The sequence below is a fragment of the Peromyscus leucopus genome, chromosome 1, assembly GCF_004664715.2.
Source record: "Peromyscus leucopus breed LL Stock chromosome 1, UCI_PerLeu_2.1, whole genome shotgun sequence".
In the NCBI taxonomy this organism is placed as follows: domain Eukaryota; kingdom Metazoa; phylum Chordata; class Mammalia; order Rodentia; family Cricetidae; genus Peromyscus; species Peromyscus leucopus.
Genome location: NC_051063.1, coordinates 61,940,228 through 61,966,302, shown reverse-complemented (window position 1 = coordinate 61,966,302; position 26,075 = coordinate 61,940,228). Strand labels below are relative to the sequence as shown.

Below are 26,075 nucleotides of genomic sequence, written 5' to 3'. Positions count from 1 at the left end.
ATTCCTTTCGATCCACATTTCATACTTCATTCCATATACTCTATTCTCCCTAACTCATGCTCCTTCACTATCATGTTCTCCTTCCATGATCCATTCACCTAACCCTACATTCTGTTTCCATACTTCATCATACAAACTCCACGTCCCATGCTTCATGCTTTTTTCACCGTTATTCATCTCTTCTTCACTGTCCACAATCCATGCTGTCCCTGCACTTCGTACTTCATTCTACATGCTCTATTCCCTGTAACCCCCCCATTCACCATTCTCCTCACTCCACACTCTCTTCCTCCACATCATTCTGAGTACACCATATGATGTATCTCATGCTGTAGTCGCTGTGTTTTCACTTTCATTCTCAATTTTCCTCACTCTACACTCTGATCCCATCCTTCCTTCTTCATAGTCTAGTCTGCACACCTCCTGCTCCCTCATCATGTTCTAGTGAACACTTTCTGTTCTCCATCCACAGATTCTTGTCCTCCATACTAAATTTTTTTTTTTTTCTTTTTTTTTGGTTTTTCGAGACAGGGTTTCTCTGTGTAGCTTTGCGCCTTTCCTGGAACTCACTTGGTAGCCCAGGCTGGCCTCGAACTCACAGAGATTCGCCTGGCTCTGCCTCCCGAGTGCTGGGATTAAAGGCGTGCGCCACCACCGCCCGGCCCTCCATACTAAATTTTACACACTCTATTCTCCAAGCCTCATGCTCTATTCAGCATGTTCTCCCCTCCATTATTCATCCACACAACTCCACATTATTCCCACACTTCATTCTACATACTTTATACCTCATTCTTCTTTCTCCATGTTTCCCCTCCACTATCCATTCTCTCAAACTATACTCCATTCTATGCTCTACTCTACATTCTCACACTCTATTCATTTCATCCTGTCTGTCTTCCATTCTCTCCACATCATATTCTGCTCTTGTACATCATTCCACATCAGGTTACAGGGAAGAGAATGGAAAACTGAAGTGAGAATATGTTGAATTCAGTGTATTATGGAGAACAGAGCATGTTGAAGTTAGTGTTGGGGTATGAGTTAAGGACATGTAGAACACTTAGGAGAGTGTGGTGAATAGAACATGATGTATGAGAATTCAAAAATGTAGAATGACATATGTAGTGTAACAGAGTATGGAGTAAGGAGAGGGGAAAACAGAGAGGATTATGTGGTGAATGGAGCATGGGGTATGGAGACTAGGATATGCAGAATGAAGTCTAGAGTATTAGGTCAGGGGGCAGAATGAGGAGAATGGAGAAGAGAAATGAGCGTGAATGTGGAGAATAGACTACGTACAATGACACATGGAAAATCAGATATTCTATCTCCATGTCTTATGCTCCATTCACCAAATCCTCACCTCTCTTCTCTATTCCCTCATTCCATACTTTGTTTTCATATCCATGCCTCACTTATATACTGTATTCTCCATAATCCATGTTCAATATGCAACTATTTCCACTCCATTCCCTAGTCTCTTCGTTCCATACTCTGCTCTTTTACTGCCTACTTTATTGTACATAATCTATTCTCCACAGTTCACACTCCATCACCTACTTCTCCCCATCATTTCCCCCTTTTCCTTTCTGTTCCCATGCTCCATTCTATTCTGTACACACCAGTCTCCCTACCTCACAGTCCATTCCCTCCATTCCCTCCTCATCCCCTCTGCATTTCACACTCCACACACACTCTGTCCTCTGACCTTCATATCGCACACTCCATTCCCAGGGTTCTCCAGCCTGCTCCGTCCTCTTCCCCTGTACTCCTCACTTCACAGTGTTCATTCTCCATGCCTCACACTCCTCCTTTCACAAGCTCACCTCCCATTCCCCTAACTCGACACACCCCCATGTATACTTCATTATACATGTCCTCTTCCATACAACTTGTCTTCCATTGATCATGCAGTTTCTTCCCTTCTCCTCCAACTCTGCCCTCTGTTCTCATCTTAAAGACTTTATTCTACATAGTCTGTTCTCCATACTTTATTTTCCATTCACCATATTCTAGTCCCCATACTCCTGACCATAATCTGTTCTCATACTTCATTCTTACATGGTCTGTCCTGTGTACCTTATGGTCCATTGACGATGTTTCCCCCTCTACTCCCCTATGTCATACTCTTTTCCTCATACTCCACACTTCAACTTACATCGTATTGTCTACATCCCATGCTATTCACAATGTTATCCTCCTTGATTTCCATTTTCCTAACTCCACACTCTGTTTCCATGCCTCAACCTGCATACTCTGTTCTGCATACCTCATGTTTGACTCACCATTTTCTGCCTGGCTTTTGCCATGTCCTCAGTCCATACTCTAGTTTCCACACTGTCATGCTATAGCCATGTCCTACCCCCTGTTCCCTATTCTCCATGCTTCAATCCCATACTTCACTCTCCATACCCTACTCTCCATAATATCATTCTTCTAGCATGTTCTCTCTTTGTTCTCCATTCTCCAGTCCATAATAATTATAGTCTACTGTCTATAAATCACACACTTTTACCGTCTTTCCCCCTCTATTCTTCATTCACCACCCTGCAGTCTGTTTCAGTACTTTCTGCATTTCTTCTTCTCCATACATCATACTGCATTCACTATGTTCTCTCTTCCATTCCATTTATCCCCACTGTTCACTCTGTTTCCAAACACATTCTGCATACTGTACACTGCATACTTCATGCTCCATTCACCACATTCTACCACATTCTCCAGTGCCTGGCTCTATACTCTGTCTCCATACTTCTGTATATCTGTGTTTTTCAATACATCGTGCTCCATTGACCATGGATTCACCCCATTCTCCTCTCTCTGCCCTCTACTCCCACACTCCACATGTATTTATACACATTCTATTCGCTATACCTCATGCTCCATTCACTGTGTTCTCCTTTTCATTCTCCAGTCTCCTCACTGTTCTCATATTCAAAGCCTCTGCCTTCTGCGCCCCCCCTCTACCCATTGTTCCCATATGCCGTACTTCATTATGCATGGTCTATTCTCCAAACCTCACACTCTGTTCACAGTGTTATCCACTCCATTTTCCATTCTCATCACTCCATACTCTGTTTCCACTCTTCTTTAAGCATAGTATATACCACATACCGAATACTCTATTCACCATGTTCTCCCATCCGTTCTGTTTGCCTCACTTTATGTTCTGTTCTCTTACACTTCATTCTGTAGTTTACTTCATTTACTTCATTCTGTAGTTTCAATCCCCCATCCTTAGCACTAGTTACATAGTTGTCCCCTCTGTCCTCTACTATCTTCATTCACTATTCCAATACTCTACGCTTCACTCTATAAACTCTACACTCCAGGCCTCTATTCTTCCTTCCATCCACCACCTTCTCACTTGGTATTCTGTACTTCATGCTACAAACCCCAACCTGCACACTTATACTCCACTCACCATATTCTCCTCTATATATCCTTCATTCTCCTCATTCCATGCTGTATACTTCATTTTACATAGTCTATTCACAGTACTTCACTCTTGATTCACCAAGTTCTGCCCTTTGATCTCTAGTCTCACTCAGCACACTGTTCCCACACTGTGATTCATTCTACATTCCCTATTCTCTGTACCTCATGCTCCGTTCACAGCACTATCCCGCCCACTCTCCAGTCTCCTCACTTCAAATGTATTCCCACATTGCACACTTCCTTCTCTAAAGTCTATTCTCTGCACGTCCTACTCCAGTCGCCACGCTTCTACCTTCTATCATTCATTCCCTTCAGTCTATCCTCTGTTCTCATACTCTGTACTCCATCACCATGTTATCCCCTCTTTTCCATTTTGTCTCATTCCACACTTTGTTCCCATACTTCATGCATGCTATATAAAGCATACCTCATACTTCATTCACCACATTATGCCATGGTCTCCACTATCTGCATCTCAGACTCTGTTGTTATACCCCATATACTATTTTACATATTCTAGTTGGCATACATAATGTACCATCATCACATTCTCCCCACTGTTCTACGTGCCTTCAATCAATAGTCCACACTACACTTCTCATACTCCATTCTTTATAACTCATACTCATTTCACCACGTTTCTCCCATTTTCCCTTCTCCTCACTCCACAATCTGTTCTCATAATCTATACTTCATCTACAAATTCTTTTCCCCATACCTACCCTCCATTCACCATGTTCTCCCCTCCTTTCCTCATTCCACTCATTCAGTGCTTTCATACACGATATTTCATTCTGCACACTCAAATCTACATACCTGATCCTTCATTCACCATGTTCTCCCATTGGAGATCCTTCTGTGTGCTCTGTTCTCTGTACCTCATGATCTATTCACCATGTTATCCCTCTTATTCTCCATCATCTCTACTCCATATTCTGTTCCCAACTCCATACTTCAGTATACAATGTCTGCTTTTCTACAGTCCATTCACCAAGTTCTCCCCTCTATTTTCCTCACTCCATAGCCCGTTCACATACTTCTTTCTACTTACTCTGTTCTTCATCTATCATATTGGCATGATTCATCATTCTCCTCACTCATCCTCTGTTCAGATTCTCCATACATAATTCTATATATTCCATCCTCCATAGGTCATTCTCCACTCAGTGTTCTCTCCTCCACTCTCCATTCTCCTCACTACTCCAAATCTCCATACTTCATTCTGCCTATTCTAACCATACATCACAGTCCATTCACCATATTCTCCAATTCATTCTCCAATATGCCCATGTCCTACTTCATATTTCATGGTATATATCTAACATATGTATCATATGTTACACTCACAGTCCTTTCCTCTCTGTTTTACAGATTCCTCATTTCACAATCCACACTTCATTGTTCACACTCTCTTCTCCATACCCCATACTCTATTCACTAAGTTCTCCCTTATGCTCTCTCTCTACTTTCTGCATAGAACACGGTATCCCACACTGTGTACTTCATCCTACACATTTATTCTCTGTAGCTCATGCTCCATTCACCATACTTTCCCCTCTCTGTTCTCCTCCCTCCAGACTCCATTCTTAGTCCATTCTCCATATTTCATACTCTATTTACCATGTTATCTGTTCTATTTTCTATTCTCCTCATTTCATATTCTATGGTGATATTTTATTTGTGCTGAAATGTGATTTTATTTGTATGTTAATAAATAAAAGTTGCCTGGGGGTCAGAGCTAATAGCAAGCCATAGCAGAAACCGGGCGGTGGTGGCGCACACATTTAATCCCAATCACATGACAGGCAGATCCCTGTGTATTCAAGGATACAGCCAGCATGGAGACACATGCCTTTAATCTCAATACCTAAACATAGAGACCTAGAGGTCTGTATAGACAGGCAGTGACGAGGAGGTCATGTGGTTGGGTTTACAACCAATAAGAAGGCAGAACAGAAAGTCAATAAAAAGACAGACACACAGGAAGTAGGCCTCTTTTGGAGGGGAAGGACGGCAGTGGCAGCCAAGGGTAAGAAGGCAGTTGCTTTTAGTCTCAGCTCTTAGCTACTACTTGACCTCTTGGGCTTTTAACTCTGCATTTGGCTCTGTGGTTCTTATTTAGTAAGACTGTTACATCCACAATACGCTGTTTCCAAACTTCATTCTGTAGACGCTGTATTGCATCTCTCATGCTCCATTCACCATATTCTCTTCTATGTTCATCATCTCCTGACTCCATACTCTATTTCCAAATTTCACACTTAAATTCTACAGACTCTCAACTCCTCACAGTCCATTTGTCATATTCTCCAGCCTCTTCATGCATGCTCCATCCTTCATAATATATATTCTAATCTGAAACCTCATGACTCCTTTACAATGTTTTCCTCTCCTCACCCCATATTGAACACTTCATCCTGTTCTCCATACTTCAAGCACCGCTCACAGCCCTATCCCTTGTACTATCCATTCTTCTTACTTCACACTCTAGTCCCACTACGTGCTTCGTCACACATAGTCTGTTTCCCATTCCTCATGTTTTATTCACTGTGTTATTCCCTTTCTTTTTCCTCGTCCTCACTTCATATTCTGTTCCAGTGCTTTATTCTGCATACTCTTTGTTGTATACCCCATGGACCATTCACCATGTTTCCCCTTCAATTCTCTACTCACGCTGTATTGTTGTATCCTACACATCATTCTACATACTGTAATCCCCATCCATCATGCATTATTCACCATCCCTCCCTACAATTCTACAAATCTTCAACCCATACTCCATTCTATATACTCTGTTCTTCATAACACACATATAATTCACCATGTTTTGCCTTCTATATTCCATTCTCTTTGCTCCATAATCAGATCTCATCCTCCATAGTTTATTCTACATAGTGGATTCTCATTTACCACATGCTCCCTTCCTTCTCCTTCTTCTCACACCAGACTCCATTCCCATACTCCATGCTGCATTCTCCACACTTAAATCTCCATGCCTCACATTCCATTCATGATATTCTTCCATCCACTCTTCAACCTCACCATTCATTGCTTTATACTTTGTTCATTGTACTCTATTCTCTATACTTCATGGTTTACTCATCATTTTCCTCCTTCCATTCTGCATTATCCTCATTCCATGTTCTTTTTGCAGCACTGTACTTCACTGAAGTACTCTAGTCTCCCAACCTCATGCTCCATTCATCATGTTCTTTCCTCTGTTTTCCACCCTCTTTACTCTGTTATTGCCCCTGTACTCCATACTTCATCCTACATTCTGTATTGTCTACTGTCACATGTGCTATACATTATGGACAATGAGCTACAGTATCTGTATTTTCAGGATTTTATTTTATTTTATTTTTGGTTTTTCAAGACAGGATTTCTCCATGTAGTTTTGGTGCCTGTCTTGGATCTCACTCTGTAGACCAGGCTGGCCTTGAACTTACAGAGATTTGTCTGGCTCTGCTTCCTGAGTGCTGGGATTAAAGGCATGCACCACTGCTGCCCAGCGATATTTTGGGTTTTGCTTTTTTCAAGACAAGGTTTCTCTGTGTAGCCCTGGATGTCCTGAAACTTATTCTGTAGATTAGGCTGGCCTTGAACTCAGAAATCTGCCTACCCCTGTCTCCTAAGTGCTGGGATTAAAGGTTTGTGCCACCATGCCCAACTATATTTTCAGTTTTTAATGAGTGTAGTTATTAAATAGATAGCAAGCAAAAATAAGGAAATAGATAGCAAATAATACATTGGGGGAGATGCACCAGAAGGAGTAAAACATCAACTTTGACCATTACAACATCCGGCAGAAATGATTGAGAGAGCAAACAAAAGTAACATCATCAAATTGGGGACTTATAATAAACATTCAGCAGAAACCATTGAGGAAACCCCATTGAGGCAGCCAGCTGGGGTTTCCAATGAGGAGAATCCTGGGTACAACAGAGTGTCCCCTAAGGCAAGGCTTCCAAGTAAAAAAACAAATAACACCAGATAAGTGACACCACCAAATTGGATGTTCACAACATCCAGCAGGAACTTCCAGAGGCAGTCAAGCTGAAATAATCATGCTGGAGTTCTGGGCGAGAGTTTCGGTAGAGCAACGCATCCTCCCCATAGATGAGTTTCTGGCTTCTCTTTCACTGCAGACATTTTTTATGTCATGGGATTAAATAATCACAACCTCTGTCAAAATAGTTTACTTTCTAGATGTTCTCAAAAGCACAATGATTTTATGCCCCTAGCTGTTGCTGCTTTCTCCTCTCACTGTTACAGAGCCGGGGAGCTACTGAACCCAGGACAGGGTGTTTAGAAGATACTTGACATAAACACACTTGGGTCTGGGATGGGGCAACCTCACTTATAGAGTCAGCTCTAATAACAAGACGATTTAGGCAATGTAGCACACATTACACCTTAGCAGCATCCATTTATCATGTTCTCTCCTCCTTCCTCCATACTCTATACTGTGTGCTATGGCCAACTCTATTTTCCACACCTCACTCTTCATTGCCATGTTCTCTCTTCATTTTCCATCCACCTCACTCTATGTTTTGTTCCCAAACTTCACATTGCATATTATGCTACACACCTCATGTCTCATTCATCCTATTCTTCTTTACATTCTTATCTCCTCATCAGTACCCTTTCCCCAGATGTCATACTTGATTCTGCCTACTGTTTTTTCACAACGTCACATTGTAGCCACATAGTAATCCTTCATTCTCCATTCTCCTCACAGCACATTCCATCCTGCATCCTGCACGTCATTTTCTATAAGCCCATTCTTCCATCGTGTTCTTCCCTCCATTCTTATTCCTTCTCATGCCATGTTCCACACTTGATTGTATACACTCTGTTCTCTGTAACTCATGCTCTTTTCACCATGCGGTCTCTTGTGATCTCCATTCTCCTCTCTCCATACTCTGTTCCAATACTTCTTTCTGTGTACTTTATTCTTCACACACTCTCCTGCACTCAACTGGCTCTCCCTTCCTTTTCTGTTATTCTAACTACATACTCTGCCTTATATGCCATGCTTCCTTCTACACATTCTATTCTCCACAACTCTTGCTGCATTCACCATGCATCACATCTCTTTTTCATTTTCCTCACTCGTAACCTGTTGTCACAATTCATTACACAGACTCTACACTGCACACACCTAATGCTTTGTCCACCATGTTCTCCCTTCCATTCCCATCCTACTGACTGTAGACATGGTTCCCGTATACCACATTTTATTCGACACACTCAAACTCAGTCTCACACACTCCATCCATGGTACTCTCCCATGCATGCCTCAACCTTCTTACTCAACCTTGATTCTCCATACTTCACTCCATACTCTATTCTCCAAACTTTATCATCCCTTCTCCATTTACCTCACTTCCGTAATCACTGTGATCCATACTTCATTACCCATAGTCTACTCTTGGTACCTCACATGTCATTGATGAGGTTATCCCCTGCCCCATTCTCCATTATCTTCATGTTATGGTCTGTTCACACACTTCTTTCTACTTACTTGATTATTCTATAGTCTTCATGCTCCACCAGCCCTTCATTTTTCCTCACTCTGTCCTCTGCTCACATACTTCATACACAATTCTACATATTCTATTGTTCATACTTCACATTGCATTCACAGTGGTCTCTACAGTTTTGTCCATTCTCTGCACTTTCTATACTCCATGCTCCATTCTTTAGTTCTGATCACACAGTACACTTGCCCTGTTTTCTCTTCCATTCATAACCTCCTCATACCATAGTCCATACTTTATACTCTGCACTCTAATTTGCATGCCTCATTCCAGCTCACTGTTTCCTCTTCTCTAGTCTCTATTCTTCTCTGTCCACATTTTATACTTCATGTGCATCATCCATTTTCACACTTCACACTTTACTCACTAAGGTCTCCTTCATGTCCTCTACTCTTCTTGCCCAACACACATCATGTCCTTTAGTCCACAGGCTCCATTCTCCTTATTTCATGCTCTGTTCACAGTATTAGCCCCATATTTCCACATTCTCTTCTCACCACACTCTGTTCCCATACACATGGTTTATTCTGCCATCTATTCTCTGTATGCCGTACTGTATACAGCACATTATATAGCCCCCATTTTCCATTCTTCTCACTCCATACTCTGATCACCCACACCATACTGCATACTTCATGATACATTCACCACGCTCTCTCCTGTGTTTGGTTTCTCCTCACCCCATGCTCTGTACCCATATCTACATTTTATTTTCATTGTACAGTTTTAAATCCATACCTTCTACTCCATTTACCATCTTCTCCATTTCACGATCTATTCTCCTTTTTCTATACTCTGTTCTCATACTCCTTACATCTTCTACATAAGCTTTTCCCATACTTCAGACTTGATTGTCATATACTTCATTTCCACTCTTCATTCTCCTCACTCAATACGGTTTTCATACTCCATACTCCATTCTACACACTTCATTCTCCATATCTCAGGCTACATACATCACACTATCCATTTTCCCCATTCTTCTCACCTTATTCTCCATTCTTTATTGTTTATAGTCCATTCTCTGTATCTTATACTCTATTAACTTAGTTCTCCCTTAGATTCTCTACTCTTCTCACATAAAACACTGATCCCATGGTGCGCAATTCATTCAACTTACTCTATTCTCTGTACTCTGTGCCCCATTCACAGTGTGTTTCCTCTGTTTTCTCTCCTTACTCTTGATTCTCTGTGCCAGAGTTCCATCTGTATAGTCCATTATCTGTACCTAACATTCTATCCACAGTGTCAGCTACTCCATTTTCTGTTCTTCTCACTTCATACTTTGTCCCCACACTGCATACCTCCTTCTGCATGGTATTTTCTCCATCCCTTGTACTCCATTTACTGTGTTCTCCCTTTCCTTCTCCCGTCTTCTAACTTCATACTATGTTCTTATGCTTCACCCTACAGACTGCAGTCCATGCCTCATGCTGCATTCACCACGCTGTCCCCTCTCTTTCCAGTTCTCCTCACCTCACACTTCGCTCCCGTGTTAAGTCTGCACTCTACTACATTACCTAATGCCGCCTTTGCTCCCGTGTTCTAACCATCTTCAGGTTCCTCATACCACTATGTTGTTATGCTTCATGGCTTAGTCTACCTACTCACCTCATCCACCATGCACATTTCACTACGCTCTCCCCTCTATTTGCCGTTCTTCTGCCTCCATTTCATTTCATGTTCTATGTTCTTGTCCCTCACAGTCTATTTGTCAGCCACTCTTGTCACCCCACACTCTGCTCTCTTACTTCATACTTGTTTTCATCGTAGTCTGTTCTCAGTATCACCCACTCTGGCGATGGAGCTCTCCCTTCCACTCCTCACCCCTCTTACTTGACGTTTCACATTTCATTCTCTGCAGTCTGTTCTCCCTACCTGACAAGCACATTGATCAACTTCTCCTCTCCATTCTCCTTATTCTATAGTCTGTTCACATACTTCTTTCTAGTTACTTTATTCTGTATACATCACGCCCCATTCATGATGGTCTCCCTTCCATTCTCCTCTGTCTAATGTTCCTGTACTCCATACATAATATTATAAATTTTGTCATCCATATCTCACACAGCACTCACACTGTTCTCCCCTCCATCCTCCACTTCTTCGCTGTTCTATCCTATGTACTTTACCATGTTCTCTATCCATTCTCCATTCTCCACTGTTCCCATGCTCCACACTTCCCTCTGCACACACACTCTATTCTCTGTGTCTCATGTTATCCCCATATTTTTCCATTGTCCTCACTCAGTATTCTGGGCCTCATTCTACATATCCTACACTGCATGCCTAGTTCTCAATGTACCACATTCTTCTCCCCAATTTTCAAGTTCTCCACCATACCTTGTCAGCATACTTTACATATCAGCCTATAGATTCTTCTCCATACATCATGACCCACTCACCATGTTCTGCTCTGCATTGTGCATTCACCTCATCCCATACTACACACTTCATTGTACTCAGTATAATCTCCACACGTCATTTACAGTGCTCTTCCCTCCGTACTCGATTCTCTTCACTCCATGCTCTTTTCTCATAATTCTTCCTGTGTACTTTGCTCTTTACATCATGCTATATTAACCACTTTCTTCCCACCATTCCCCATTCTCCTGACTACCCAGTTCTCATACTCCATACCTCAATCAATGTGGTCCATTCTCTATGCATCACACTTCCTTAACAAACTTAGCCCTCCATTCCCTGCTCTTCTCACCCATCGTCTGTTTATACATTTCTTTCTACTGACTTTATTCTCCATAAATCATGCTTCTTTTTCCCCTGGTCTCCCCTCCATTCTCCTGACTCCACATTCTGTTTCCATTCTTCATACATAGTTCTACATGCTCTATCCTTCACACCCCAATCTTTGTTCACACTGTTCTGTCCTTCATTCTGCAGTCTCCTCACTTTTTCCACACTCCCTACTTCACCCTGTACTTTCTAATCTCCATACACCACAGTCCACCCATGATGTTCTCCCTTCCATTCCCAATTTCCTCATGTCATGCTCCACATTTGATACTATGTGCTCTAAAATTAATACAGTCAGTACACCTTCCTCCATTCATGGTATTCTCTGTTCGCCACTCCTCACTTCACACTCCATGCTTCATTGTGCATAATCTCTTCTCCATAACTCACACTCTATTCACTACCTTCTCCCTTACATATGCTATGTTGGCCCCACAAAATATTGTTCCCATGCTGTATGCTTCATTCTACATTCTCTACTCTTTGTCATTCATACTATCCCATCAATTCCGTTTTCCTCTCCATATAGACTATACTTCATTCTGTATAGTCTATTCTTGGCACATTATACTCTCCTCACCATGTTCTCTGCTTCGTTTCCCTTCTCTTCATACCGTACTTTGTTCCCATATTCCATTCAGCATGCTGTATATTACCTACCTCTTGATCCATTCACCATGTTCCCCTCTACATTACCATTTCCTCGCTACACACTGTTCTTACACTCTGTCCTTCATTCTTTCCACCCTAGCATCCGTATCCCCTGCTGCATTCACTGTGTTATCCCCTCTGTTTCCCATTCTCACTTCAGACTCTGCACTCCATTGTGCACAGTATCATCGCTGCACCTCATGGTGTGGTTACTGTATCCCTGGCATTCTCTAGTCTTCTTACACAGCACACTGCTCTTACACCACATACTTCACTCTATACATTATCTTTCATACTTCGTGTGCTATCCACTCAGCTCTCCTCTCCATTCTCCACACTCTGTTCTGATGTGCCATACTTTGTTCTCCATAGTCCATTCTCTGTACCACATACTCTACTCACCATGTTATTACTTACCATTCTTCTCATCCATTCTGTCTCCTCATATCTAATTCTTCATATGCTATACTACATACCTCCTGCTCCACTTACCAGGTTCTCTCCACCTCACCATTTCCTGACTCCATACGCCAGCCCCACAATCAATGCCTCATTCTACTTTGTGTTTTCTCTACACATCATATTTAATTCATCATGTCTTTCTTTCCATTGTCCATTCTCCTCCTTCCATACTCTTTCCTCACTCTCAAAAGTTCATTCTGCATCCTATCTCCATGCCTCATGCTGGATAGACCAGTTACGGCTCCAGTTTTCTGTTTTCCTCACTCCATGTTCTGTTCCCTCACTTCAACCTCATACTCTATAATGCATACACAATTCTCCTTTCACCCTCTTCTCGTCCCCATTTTCTGTTTCCTCGTGTTACACTTTGTTACTGTCCCCCACATCGTTCCACATACTCATGTCCACACATCATGAACCATTGAGGGGTTTCTCCCTCCATTTTACATTCTCTCCACTCTATGCTACATACTTCATTCTACATCGATAAATCTTTAGACTTCAGTCTCCACTGGCTAAGTTCTCCCTTCCTTTCTCCATTCTCCTCACTCCATTCTTTGTTTTAACACACAAAATATCATTGTACATAGTTTGCTCTTGTTATCTCACACGCCACTCACCAGTGCCGAGCATTCTCCGGTCACCTCACTCCATGTTGTGTCCCCAAATGTCTTTCTATTTACTGACTCTCTCTACATCATGACTGTTCACCATGGTCCTTCCTCTACTTTTCTCAGTCTGTACTCCACAATTCTTTCTTCTCCCTCCATGCTCTGTTCTCATACTCTAAATTTCATTCCACACACTCTATTTTCTACGTTCCATGTCGCACTTGCCATGTTATAGTTTCTGTTTTCCATCCTCTTCACTCTGTATTCCACATTTTATTGTACTTACTTGATACCCCACACCTCATACTCCATCTAAGGGCTGGTTCTCTCCATTGTCCATTTTTCTCTTGCCATATTGTGTTCCCATGTGCTGTACTTCATTCTGCGTGGTCTGTTCTTTATACTTCATACTCTGTTCAACATGTCATCCACAATTTTTATTCTCCTCATGCCATTCTCTATTCTGATGCTTCATTCTGCCTGCTCTACACTGCATATCTCATGCCCCATTCAAAAGTGATCTGCTATATTTACCATTTCCTCATTCAGTACAGTTTCCATATGCTTTTTCCAATCTACAGTTTTTCTCTGCACCTCCTACCCCATTCACCATGTTCTCCTACTTTCCATTTTCTTCTCGCCATGCTCTGTTCCATATTCCAAACAACCTTTACATATTTTCTCTCTATATATAACATTTCATTTTCCATGCTCAATTCTCCTCTCTCTTTACAAGGTTTTCATATTCCATACTTCGTTCCCCACACTCTATCTCCAAATCCTAAGCTCCATTTACCATGTTATCCCCTTTGTGTGTTACATTCTTCTAACTCCATACTTCATACTTTATTGTGCATAATCTGTTGTCTACACTACACACTGTATTCACTAAGTTCTCTCTGACATCCTCTACTTTTCTCATCCAACACTGTTCACACACTAGACAATTCTTCTTATATCATTCTTTGTACCTTATGCCCCACTCACAGGGCTAGGTCCTACATTCTCCACTTGCTTCTCTTCATACTGCATTCTTGTATACCATAGGTTGGTCAGCAGTGTCTATTCTCCGTACCTCATACTCTGTTCACTGTGTTATCTATTCCATTTCCAGTCTACTCAGCCTATTCCCTGTTTTCATGCTTCACTCTGCATAGCCTACACTGCACACCCCATGCTCCATTCATAACTTTTTCCCCTACATTCACAACCTCTTATCTCCAAGCTCTGGTCCCTTCCTTCATATTTCATTCTACAGTGTTTTCTCCATGCCTCCTACTCCATTTACAATGCTCTCTCTTTTATTCCGTGTGTCCTTTTCTCTCTGTACTCCATACATCTTCTACATGGTCCTTTCTCTAGCTTTCTTCATTCACCACATTCTCTCTTCCATTCTCCTCACTCTCCATACTCTGTTCTCATATACCATGTTTCATTCTACACACTTTATTCTCTGTATCTTGTTGTGGGATATTTGATCACACTGTGAGCCCCAAGTTTGCATTTGTATTAACTAAACAAAATTAACCTCGGATCAAAGGCCAAGTTAGCAACTAGTCGACAGATAGTAATCATAGAGAGTCACAGAGTGTCTGTAAGAAGATAGAGAGACACACAGGAAGTAGTAGGGAGGGACTTAGTGTAGTGTGGCTTCTTTTGTTTTGGCAAGCAGAAGGATGCTCTCTTTTGGAGATATTGGCAAAGAGAGAAGATCAGCTAGTTGCTACTCAACCTCTCTGAGCTAGTGGGTTTTCACCCCAGCCTTTGACTCCAAAGTCTCATTGATAAATAGAACAACAGAGATGCAATTAAAAGTTATATTTGAAAACAGCGACATACCTGGTGCCTGTGGAAACAGAATTCCACCAGGCCATGGCCTTAGCAGCTTGGCTGCTGCCAGAGAAGTAGGCCAGTAATTGCAGAGCTGCATTTTCTGACTAAAATAGCAGCAGATTGAAGTGCAGCCTCTGTGCTGATAGAAAAACAACAGTGCCTACTGCTGCATTCACCATGCTTTCTTCTCTGTTTTCCACATTCTTTACTCCATACTCCATTCTTCACTGTGCAGTTTCTTCTCCACACTTCACACCCTCTTCACTCAGTCCTCCCTGACAATCTCTATTCTTTTCACTCAGCACACTGCTTAGAAATTGTGTACATCACTCTATACCCTCTGTCCTCCACAGCCAATGATCCAGTCACAGTGCTGACCTCTCCATCCTCCTCTCTCCACTCTGTTCCCACACACTGCACTTCATTCTGCAGTCTATCCTCTATTCATCATATCGTCCATCATGATATATACTCTTCTCTAGCCTCTGCCCTCCATAATCTGTTCCCAAATTCCATGTCTCATTCTGTAGAGTGTTTTCTCCACACCTTGTATCCATTCACTAGGTTCCCTTTTCCATTCTCTATATCTTCTCTCTATACAGGACTCTCCATCCTCTGTTCTCCACATCTCATTGTGCATCCACCATATTATTCCCTATTTTCTATTCTCCTTGTCCATGCTTAGTTCCCATAATTCTTCATTCCATATACTCTCTACTGCACACCTGCATCTTCATCTACCATTTTATAAACCCAGGTTTCCAACCTCTTTACATGATGCTTTGTTGTTACATTCAACACAGTATTCCACATACTCGACTACATACATATGCACCACTCACCATGTTCACTCTCCAGTGTCCATTCTCTTCATTTAATTCTATACAGCCCCCTCCATTTTCCATACTCTATACCCACGTACTGCTTTCCACATACTTGCTTCTAATTCACCATGCTCAATTCACCATGCATTCCAATCCTTCTCCTCCCTCTATTCCCCTTCTGTACAATACATGTACATATACTCTGTCCTCTAGACCTGTAATCCATCCACCCTGCTGTCCCCTTCATTCCTCATTCTTCACTGTTCCCATACTCTGTACTTTATTCTACAAACTGTGACCTCCATACATCAAAGTCTACTCACCTCATTCATTCTCCTTTCCATTACCCGTCTTCTTCATGCCATACTCAACAATTCATGCTATGTACCCTACTATACATACCTCATGTTCAAATCACTGTCATCACCTCTTTATTTGCCATTCTCTTCACTCCATATTCCTTTCTTCATGTGTCCACACTATGGATAATAGTCTGTTATCCACACCAAACTCCACTCACGACAGTGTCCCTTACATTTTCAATTGTTCTCACACACCTGCATATCCAGTGCTCCATACACCACGTTGTCCCCATGTTCACCATCACCTCACTCTGTACTCTGTTCCCATTCTCCATTTTAATATACCCATTTACTTCCAAACCTCCTAGTCCATTCACCATGTTCTCCCTTCTGGTCTAAATTTTCCTTTCTCCACACTCTGTTCCCACATACCATACTTCATTCTACATAGTCTATCCTCTGTACCTCATACTATATTGATGATGTTATCTACTCCATTTTTGTTTTCCTCACTCTGTATCCTGTTTTCATATTTCTTATGATCCATACTTCATGCTCCATCCACCATGTTCTTCTCTATGATTGCCAGCTCATCAGTTTTATGTTCCCATAACCCATGCCTCATTCTATATAGTGGTTCTCTATACCTCATGCTCCATTCACTATGATCTTCCATTCTCCATTCTCATTCACCACATTGATCCTTCTGTTTCCATTCTCTTCACTTTATGGTCCCTATACTTCACTCTACATGCTCTATACTGCCTATCTAATGCTACATCCACTATATTACCCCCTATTTCTAACTTCCTCATACCATACAGTGTTGTCATATTCTATGCAATAGTCTACAAACTCATCTGCACACATCATGCACCATTCACCGTGTTTCCCTCTTCATTTCCATCCTCTTCATCCCTTTCTCTATTCTCCTCACTCTACAGTCTGTTCCCATACTTCTTTCTACATACTTTGCTGTCCTTATTTTAGGCTCCATTCTCAATCTCTCTCCTCCATTCTCCATGCTTTTCCCATCGCACACTCCATTGGCCAAGTTCTCTTCTCTGTTCTCTACTATCCTTACTCTGTTCACACACGTACTGTTCTACTTACTTTATTCTACATGCATTCATTGTAGAGACATTCACAATGGTCTCTCTCCATTCTCCTTACTCTGGCTTCTTTTTCCCTACTCCATACATAATTCCACATAGTCTGTCCTCCACGCCTCACATTTCATTCATAGTGTTCTCTGATCCATTCTCCTTCCTCTTCCCTGTTCCTGTGCTCCATATCTTACCTCACACACTTTAATCTCCATACATCACAGTCCACTTGCCACATTTCTCCTTCTGTTCCTAACTGCTTCACATCATACTCCACACTTTATATTGTGCACTCTACTGTCCATATGTGTTCAGTCACCATGTTCCCCTCTGTATTCTCCATCCTATTGACTAGATATTACAAGATTACATAGTCTTTGGACAAGGTCTATTTTCCATGCTTCACACTCTCTTCATGAACTTCTCCATTACATCTCTGGTCTTCTTACACAGAACACCATTTACATACTGCACACTTCATTCTACACTCTCTGTTTTCCTGACCACATGCTCCATCCACAGTGCTGCCCTCTCCAGTCTCTGTTCTCCTCTCTCCAAACTCTTTCCCCACATTCCATAATTCATTATACACTCTTATTCTCCATGCCTCATACTCTATTCACCATACAATATACTCAGTTCTCCATTCTCTTCACTCCATACTTCATGTGTAGTTCTTTCTGCATTTTCTATAGTGTATACCTCATGCTCTGTTCACTCTGCTAGCCCCTGTTTTAGCCATTTCTTCACTCACTCCATACTCTATTCCTATAATCCCTGTTTTATTCTTCTCAGTTTTTGACTCCATAGATTGTATTCTATTCACTGTATTATTTCCGTTCACAGTTTGGTCATAATATACTGTTGTTATACCCCACACATCATTCTACAGTGTTCTCTTCATACATCATGCACTATTCACCATCATCTGTCCTCCATTCTCCTAACTCCATAATGCATGCATCATAGTACATAGTCTGCTCACAATAATTCACTGTCCATTGACCAAATTCTCCCCTCTATTGTCCATACTTCCATTTTGTATTCCATACATCATTCTTCATAGTCTATTCTCTATTTCATACACACCACTTACCAAGTTCTCCCCCATCTTTCATTCTCCCCACTTCATAGTCTATTTCCACATTTCTCTCTATGTGTACTTCCTTCTCTATATGTCATGCACCAGTCACCATGACCTCCCCTCTGTTCTCCTCCTCACTTTTTTATACTTCTTTCTACACAGTCTAATCACTGCACATTACACTCCATTGATTAAGCCCTCCCCACAAGTCTCCATTCTCCTCACTCATACTTTGTTTTCATACTCATACTTCATTCTACACCACTTCCATTTCTCATGCTGCATGTTCCATGTCGTCCCTCTGGCAGTCTTCTCATACCTCACTTCTCACTTCATTGTACATCATCTCTTCTCCAAACCCCACACTCCATTCACTAAGTTCTCTTTACATCTTTTTTTTTTTTTTTTTTTTTTTTTTTTTTTTTTTTTTTTTTTGGTTTTTCGAGACAGGGTTTCTCTTTGTAGCTTTGCGCCTTTTCCTGGAACTCACTCTGTAGCCCAGGCTGGCCTCGAACTCACAAAGATCCACCTGCCTCTGCCTCCCGAGTGCTGGGATTAAAGGCGTGCGCCACCACTGCCCAGCCTCTTTACATCTTTACTCTCCCCACCCAACACACTGGTACCACATTGTATACTTCAGCCTACATATGCTATCCTTTGGACTGTATGCTCCATTCAGTTCTCTCTATGCTTTGTTGCACATATTGTCTAGTCCTCATACTTTCCTCACTGTGTCACACACTCCATACACCATTCTTGTCAATCAGTTCTCTCTTCCCTTCTTCATGTTCTATGTTGTGTAACTCATGCTCCACTCACTGTGTTTAGCCTTACGTTTGCTATATCCTCACTCCATATGGTGCTCCCATACTCCAGCCTCAATCTAAACAGTGTTTCGTCCATATCACATACTCTATGCACTATGCTCTCCCTCCCATTCTCAAGTCTCCTCACTTCATACTCTGCTCTCATACTTCATTTAACACTCTGTATCCTCCATTTCATGCTGCATTCACATGTTCTCCTGTTTTCCATTCCCACTCCACACTCTGTTTCCATACTTAATTTTTGCATACTCTATACTCATACTTTCTCCTCCATTTATCATGTTTTCCTCTCTGTTTTCCTGCTTCCTCATGCCAAACTCTAATGCTACACTCCAAGTTATGGGATTTCTGTTATGTTGCAGGTCTGTTATTCAATTGAAAAGAGGTGGAGTTTCCATTCAGCTGGCCAGAATGGACCAGCCTGCCTTGGAGGACCCAGAAGAGAGAGAGTGACCTGAAGGGAAGAAGTGGGGCCAGAAGGTGACTTGGGTCCCTTTGGAGCAGGGAAGCCAGCACTGGTGGGTGTTCTCGGGGGTTTGTGACTGACTCAGGTTTCTATTTTGTTCTTTATTATTTGTGCACGGGTTTTGTTTTTATAATAAATGGCAAAAGAAATAATTTACAACCCTACATATTGTTTTACCCTTTTCTCCCCTCAATTCTTCATTCTCAACCCATTAGCCATACTTCATTCTGTGCACTCTGTTCTCCACAACTCATTTTCCATTCATGTTTTCCCCTCCATTTCCCATTTGTGGTAGTTTGAATGTAATTGGCCCCAATAATCTCATAGGGAGTGGCACTATTAGGAGGTGTGGCTTTGTTGGAGTGGGTGTGGCCTTGTTGGAGGAAGTATGTCACTGTGGGGTGGGCTTTGAGGCCTCTTTTGCTCAAGCTTCCTTTAGTGTGACTGTCAGTTGACTTCCTGTTACCTGCAAGATGTAGCACTCTCAGCTCCAGCACCATGTCAGCCTGCACGCCGCCATGCTCCCATCATAGTAATGGACTGAACCTCTGAAACTGTAAGCCAGCCCCAATTAAATATTTTCTTTATAAGAGTTGCTATGGTCATGGTGTCTCTTCACTGCAATAAAAACCCTAACTAAAGTACCATTCTACTATTCCAGACTGTGTTCCTATTCTCCATACTTCATTTTCTGTACTCAAACTCCATATCTCACACTCTGTTCATCATGTCCTCCCATCTATGCTTCTACTTACACTTGATATTCCTTCCTTTGTTCTATGTTCCTCTTCTCCATGCTTCACGATCCATTCCCAAAATTCTTTCCATTCTTCATTTCCTCATTTCATACCCTTTTTTCTTACTCCATACCTCATTCTGCATCATATGTTCTCCACATTTCACATGCCAATGACTGACTTCTTCTCTCTTTGCTCCTCACTCCATGGTTTTCCCCCATACTTCTTTCTATATATGATACTATCCTTATATCATGTTCAGTTCTCCATGGTCTCCCCTGTATTCTTCACTCTACTCGTAGTCTAACCTCTATACCTCCATTGACCAACCTCTCTCATTCATTCTCCATTCTCCTCTCTCCATAGTTTGTTAACACCCTTCTGTCTGTTTACTTTATTTTGAGTATATTGTGCTCCATTCATCCTCCTCTGTCTTCACCCCATCCTCTATTCCCATACGTGGTTATTCTCATGTTTATACTCCATTCTCCCCAGTCTCCATTATCCATGATCTACACTCCACTCTTTTCTTCATTCTTCATCCTCTGTTCTCAAACTCCATTCTATCTTCTATGCTGTTCTGTAGAACCCTTTCTCCTATTCCACTCCCATCACCATTCCAGAGTGTAGTCTGCACACCCCATATCCCAAGCTGTACTGTCCATACTATGTTTACCATTGTTGGTACTCCATGCTCAACCCATTCTATTCCATCATCCATCCATTATTTACACTCTACTTCATGCTTCATCATTGATACATTACTCAGTATGACTACCTTTCACCTCCCATGCTAAGTTCTACCATATTATTCATCCCTTATATCCTTTGTCCATCCTTCATATTCCACTGTCTTTCTCCACACCCCATACTATTTTGTCAATATTGTACACACTCAGGTTCCCATATTTCCCCCCCTTAACTAACTCCCCAAATTCTATTCTCCACATACCATATTCAGCTTTTCATTATCCGTGCTCTGTACTCTATACTTTATTCTCCGTTGTTAATATGCTACCTTTCATGCTTTAACCACTTTTTGTAAATATTCCTCACACAATAATCTTCATATTCCAACTTCATTTTCATTTTACTACATGTCATTTCCTGTACTCCATTCTTTATCTTTCACATTCCAAACTCCATTCTTCGTCTTTTCTCTCTGTTCTTCATACTATATTCTATTTTTCATGTTTTTTCTTTCTCCATACTTCATTTTCCATATTCTAATCCTCTTATTCATTATCCATAACTCCAGCATCTAGTCTCCATGCTCCACTCTACAACCAGATCCTCTAGATTCCATTCTCTAGTCTACCCAGATAATTCTCCACTTTCCATACTTGATATTCCCTTCTGTATACTCAATACTTTATCCTCTAGTTATTTCCCTTCACCAGTGTCATCCTCTATACTCCACCAACTGTGTGTGTTTGAGAGAGAGAGAGAGACCCACATAGAAACAAGAAAAGAAAGTAACAAAATTCTATGGTCTGTAGACAGTTAAAAGATAACAAGAAAATATTATGAAGACCTTTGTGCCAATTAGTTCAGCTCTATATAAATGAGATAGTTAAATATTAATGATGAGTAATCAGAGACTGAAATAAAAGTGAAATTGACAATGAGCCCAAACAATGAAAATCTTGGGGATAAATCTACAGAAGATGTAAAATTCCTGCCCCCACCTACTAAATATTACTGAGGGGGAAATAAGTACTTACAACACTTTTGTGGAGAGATCCACTTTTTTCATGGGTTGGATTATTCAAGTTTTTGATGTCAGTTCTTCTCACATTAGTCCACGAATGCCACAGAGTAGAAAAACACATTGACTGTTTTTCCCACTGCTTCTGGGGACATCTCCTACTCCCTGCCAAAGGATAAGAGTGAGAAATCCTCTGGGATGGGAAAATATTTGAAAAATGTGTGTATGAGAAGCAGCTAATGCCTAGAACACACAAAAATATCCACAGCCCAACAATAAAACACCCTAGTTAAAAATAGGCAAGAGGCTTGAAAGACATTTATTCCAAACAGATGCAAAGGTGAACAACAGGGACATGAAAGGCTTCTCACCATCAACCAATATCACCCTGCATCACCACCCAGTATCATCCACAATCACTCATAATTACCCAACACCTGGCACCACCCAGTATCACTCAGTACCACTCAGCATTTCTGGAAACTCAGGAAATGCACCTCAAAAGGACAATGAGACACCATTTTACTCACATGACCAGCTGCTGCCACAACACAGAAAATGTAGAGTGAAATGATTGGCACCTGTCTGCCCAGCTGGTAGGAATGTAAGATGATGCAGCTACCATGGAAGACAAAGATAAGGAAGATGCATGAAATTATTTTTATTCTTTTGTATTTGGTGAAAATTCATTTTGGCCTTGAATGTGATCTATTTCAGAGAAAGTTCCATAGATTGCTGAGAACATGTGTTCTGTATCTTTTGGAGAGAATATATAGCTCTTAAGTCCATTTGATCTGTGGTGTAGTTTAACTCTGAGGTTTATTTACTGGCTTTTAGTTTTGATGGCCAATCAAAAGATGAGAGCGGGGTACAGAAGTTGGCCACAATGGTTTTTATCAGAACTTATTTGACATTTTACGTCCAGTAGTATTTACTTGTATATGTGCTTAAAATTGTTATGCCTTCTTGGTCAATTGTTCGCTTTATTAGTGCGCAGTGGCTTCATTTATCTCTTCCTTTTTTTTTTTTTTTTTTTTTGGTTTTTTGAGACAGGGTTTCTCTGTGTAGCTTTGGCACCTTTCCTGGATCTCGCTCTGTAGACCAGGCTGGCCTCGAACTCACAGAGATCAGCCTGCTTCTGCCTCCCGGGTGCTGGGATTAAAGGCATGTGCCACCACTGCGTGGCCATTTATCTCTTCTAAGTAATTTTGATTTGAAGTATGTTTTGTCAGGTATCTTAGCTATGCTCCTTGTTTGAAGCATTTGTTAGCTTGATAGATGGTCTTCCATCATTGGCCTTCAGTTTGCATCTTTACCAAGGAGGCACGTTTCTTAGAGCCAACAGATAGTTAGAGCCAGGGTTTCTAACCCAGTCAACCAGTCCATGTCTCTTTATTGGTAAGTTGGGGCCATTGTTATTATTGAGAGCTCTTTGCTAATTTCTGTAATTTTGTTGGTTCTTTTTCTGATTGGTTGGATCATTGTTAGTTCTTTTCTCTTCCTGTTAGTATTAAGGGTTTGCTGCTTTGGTATGTGGGACACAATGGAGTTCTATGTAGCTTTCCTTTGTTCAGCTCTTTCTCTTATGACATTCATCTTGAGCTCTGTGACCGAGACTGTTCTTTCTCTCAGGTATGTGTTGTTCCTCTCATCCATCTGCAGTGCTGGCTTGGTGGCCATGAATTTCGTTTCTGCTCATCTTGAAATGTCTTTTTCCACCATCAATCTTACAGTAGAGATTTCTTGCATAGGACACTTTTGGTTGAGCATTTATTGAATGTCAGGGCTTCAAAGCTTCCTGCTTTGAAGGTTGCTGACAGATCTGAAGTTATTCTGACGTTTCTGCCTGTGTAGGTGGGTTGATGGTTTTTCCCCTTCTAGTTCTTTGCTAACCACTTTCCTGTTGCTGTGACAAAATGCTTGAGGAAAGGGAGGGTTGACCTGGGCTCACAGCTTGAGAATATTGTCTATCATGGCCAGGAAGTGGTGGGTTTAGGATGGGGACAGAATTTCTAACAATTTCTGAAATGGCTGTAAACTTTCTCCTGAGACTTTGTACTATGTCTTTTTTCAAATCAGTGTTCCCAGCACTAACCATCAGAAAATCAAAATATTGGACAACTATGAAAAACATTGAAGATGTCAGCCTGTGATATCAAATACTCAGGCCATATTTCATTCTTTATGTAAGAAACAAGCATGTCCATCTCATTGGTGTGAAAATTTCTTTCATCTTTAATTAATGGTAAATTATATGTATATCAAGAAATTGCTTTGAAATAAATTCATTTATGATTTAATAATGAGTAAATGTTTTATTTATACACCCATCTTATATTTGTGAGGTCATGTAAAATTTTCTTGGGTGAAATGGGATTAAAAGTGGAAAGTTACAAATTCTGGGCTTAACATCTACTTTCTGAGGATCTGGCCTTCTGGAGATATGGAGATTGCTGTAAGTCTGGTTAGGTAAGTCTGGTTATATGTCACTTGTGATTGTGGAGCCTCTGCTGGTCCCCACTGGTGTTCCTCACTGTGGAGCTCATTCCCCTGTCTCTTCCTGCTTACTGATCTTTGGCTCCAGATAATGAATTTCAGCATTTGGGGTGTGGCATGCCTCATCCCCTGTGAATCTGTTCTCTCCTGTGATGACGGTTTCTCAGCAGCAGTCCTTTCTGATTTCTTCCACTGGCACACTTTGGTATTGATGCCTGTTATGTTTCTGTTAAGGCAGCTCAACACCCAGTCACTCCAGCACATCCCAGGCAGGAAGCAGGAGGATGCCAAGGAGATCGAAGATGGTGAGCTGAGCATCAGAACAGAGTCTTGCAGGGTCTATAGTTCAGGGGAGGCTGAAAAGAGGGGGCTGAGGAGAGGAGGCCTGTGACATGGTGCCCCATAGAGCTGGAGGCAGGACAGGAGCTCTATTAGCACATTCAGAGACAGACACAAGCCACACAGCCAGGAAGGGTGCATGGGAGCCTTGAGAAGGGAGGGGGTCCCTGAAGTTTATCAGGACTATGCCCCATAATCCATTATTCATGCTGACCCATACTCATATGCATGCACCCTAATATCTCACACCCAAACACAAGCGCTTTCACTGAAACCCACAGGTACAAGATGGGTTCACCCTGGAATACACAAACGCACTCACCAGATACACAGAGTCACAGGCACTACATACACTCACATCTGTACTCAAATGTGCATACAGACACATCTTCAGTCAATCACACAGGTACATAACAAATTCACACATGCACACACACACCATTCTCTCTTCCATAGCCCACCACATTCATTCTTTCTCTTCCCTTCATGGTACTTGAGAACTCTCAGTAGGTGGCAGGTAATAGCAATGTCTCCATTTACAGAGTGGGAAACTGAGGCATGGAGAGAGGGGCTTCCTGAGAGCTCAAGGATTTGGGTTTGGCTTAGTGGAAAGCACTGGATGTCAGGCTCCATCCTCGCGACACCCGCGATGACACAGACACACTAGGAGCATACTGGGACGCTGGTGAACCACAACAGCTTTCTCTCATGTGAGACCTCCCAGGGACAGAAACACTGAACCAAGGCCAGGGACATCTAGAATGGAGTCTGCGTCTCTTTAAGTAACAGATGATCCCAGGTCTCTGGGTCCCACCTGGGCCCTGCAGGGCCACTTCCTGCCTCACATACAGAAGTTCAGAGTACAGAGTCCTGTCCACTGTGCTGTCCATG

General features: G+C 41.7%; 1 long non-coding RNA gene across 1 annotated transcript in view; it reads left to right on the top strand.

The window, feature by feature from the left end:
• The window catches only part of LOC119087493, a 31,781-nt gene extending 11,718 nt beyond the window's left edge, over window positions 1-20,063 (top strand). Inside the window, exon 3 of the long non-coding RNA XR_005090975.1 lies at window positions 19,801-20,063. This is a non-coding gene — a long non-coding RNA (uncharacterized LOC119087493). The remainder of the gene's footprint in view (window positions 1-19,800) is intronic.
• The last annotated feature ends 6,012 nt before the right edge of the window (window positions 20,064-26,075 follow it).